Below are 2,266 nucleotides of genomic sequence, written 5' to 3' on the forward strand. Positions count from 1 at the left end.
CAGTTAAGAATCCAACTCTTGAAAAAAAAAAAAAAAAAAGAAAGAAAAAAAAAAAAGAAAAAAACAAAAAGAAAAAAAAAAAAGAATCCAACTCTTGGTTTTGACTCAGGTCATGATTTCAGGACTGTGAGATTGAGCCCTGTATCAAGCTCCATGCTGGGTGTAGAGCCTGCTTAAGTTTTTCTCTCTCCCACTCCCTCTGTCCCTCCCCCCCACAAAACAAAACAAAACAAAACACACAAAAAATTTCTGGAATATTCTTTGGGAGAAAAAGAAAGCTACATAGTATTTTTCCCCCCACCAAATGTTTATTGAAAAACCAAGGGAGTATGATGCTGTATCCTTTTTCAGAAAAGCCTCTTATACAAATGGAGAGTGTGGACACCACCTTCCACGTGAGCTGAGGATGTTCTCTTCTCAAACTCGAGTTGCCCAGAATTCATCATGGTTTGGTCTTGGGTCAAACTCTTGCAACCAGTGTCCTGGCAGGAGTGCTGGATGCTAGTGATCCTGGGTTAGCAAGTCCATCCAATACTTGTCATCTTCATGAGTATCAATAGCTGTTCCACTATCAGCTGCTTCTTGGCATCTTTGGAAGCCATTAGGTAACCCTGGTTCTTCTTCAGGTCTGTCTGGGCAACGATGGCTACCATTTCATTATCTTCATTTACAATGGGTAACTTTCCCTTGTTGCACTGCAGAATTTTTTTGCTGCCTTCAATGTGATGCCTGCAGGGGCTACCACCCAGTATTCTGTCTTCATCATGATCACTTCCAATAACCAGCCATGTTCCTCCTCCTTGAAAATATCAACTCCCCATCCAGCCTGTGTTGGTGTTTGGGATACATGCCAGGCTTTGGCTTCAAATACATCCTGAACTTGATTTTCAGGACTGAGGACTCAGGGTCTGTGATGAATCCCTGCTCATATTTCTTCACTTTTGGAACTTCATTGGCTTGGACCTCAGGTGTACAGTTGTGATGGATAAGCCAATACCTCCTGTAAGGACCTTTGCAATGGCCATGCAAGTCTCTGTGACTGTTGAGGAAACCAGTGGGGTCTTCAGAATGATGTTTGTTTGTTGTTGTTGTTGTTGTTTTTTTTAATTTCATTTTATTTTTAAATAAACTCTGTACTCAACATAGGGCTCAAACTCATGACCCCAGGATCAAGAATTGCATGCTCTACTGGCTGAGCCAGTCATGTGCCCCCAGAGTGATGTTTTTGATCAGAGCAGAAGTCAGGTCCTCCTGGTCTGCAGTGAAGTCAGTGTACTCAGCAAGAATATGAAAATCATTGTAGGGGATGCCATCCCCACAGTTGATCAGCTGATGTTCCATGAGCCCATTTTCTGGGACATAGATGTGCCCTTGCTGTATCAGGTAGTGGGCCATGGCCAGTATGCAGCAAAAACACATGTATCTGAAGACCTGACTGCAGAGCAGTATTTCTTAATTTATGCAAATCTCCTATTCTACAAATACGTGAAGAAGAAATCAGTGATCTAGGCGCTGTGAAAATACAGTGGCTAGTAAGATACAGTCTATGATCTCAGTTAGTTTGTTTTCTCATAGTGAAAGGGCCAGAGATGAATAAATGGAAGTGAAGATGCCTATCATGAGCCATGTAAGAAAGGAGAAAATCTAGGCCATCTTCATGGAGTGTCAGGGGGTAAGACAGCACCTCTGATTTGGAGGGTCAGAAGAGGGTGATATAATGGTCAGTATGATAATAGAATTCTTCTTACACCACGTCATTGTGGTCAAGTTCAAGTGAGTTAACACTTATTAACTGCCTGAAATAGTGCCTCTCTGTACTAAGTGCTCAGAAGGTTCCACTCTTATTAGTGTTGTTGTTATTGTCAATACTGTAATTGTGTGTCAATGATAGAAAACACTGGCTATGGTACCATTTATTTGAACCCTCTTCCATCTTCAGCCCTAAATTCAAGAGGCCACGCTTTTTCCATAGGAAATGGGCTTTGAAACACAGCTACTATGTCCACTGATATCAAGAAGTCAAGCTGGCTGCCATCTATTAGGCCCTAGTTAACATTTCCCCTCCAATTTTCGTTTGCCTAAAGTGATCCAAGGAGCCATAAACTTGAAGAGAGTATTTAATTACTTCAACAAAATAGGCCCATGGTCCTCCATGCTGGTTTAATAACTGAATTTCCATGCTTTTGGAATCACTTACAATATGCATTTTAAACCAGTGACATTTATTTCCTTTTTGTTATTGTTCCCACTCTGTTAATATGTGTTT

The 2,266-nt window shown here is 41.1% G+C and overlaps 1 pseudogene; it reads right to left on the reverse strand.

Moving 5' to 3' along the window:
- Nucleotides 1-501: 501 nt before the first annotated feature.
- On the reverse strand, nucleotides 502-1,395 carry LOC116869618 (annotated as a pseudogene).
- Nucleotides 1,396-2,266: the final 871 nt, after the last annotated feature.

The sequence above is a fragment of the Lontra canadensis genome, unplaced genomic scaffold (assembly GCF_010015895.1).
Source record: "Lontra canadensis isolate GAN:19392208 unplaced genomic scaffold, GSC_riverotter_1.0 scaffold20, whole genome shotgun sequence".
In the NCBI taxonomy this organism is placed as follows: domain Eukaryota; kingdom Metazoa; phylum Chordata; class Mammalia; order Carnivora; family Mustelidae; genus Lontra; species Lontra canadensis.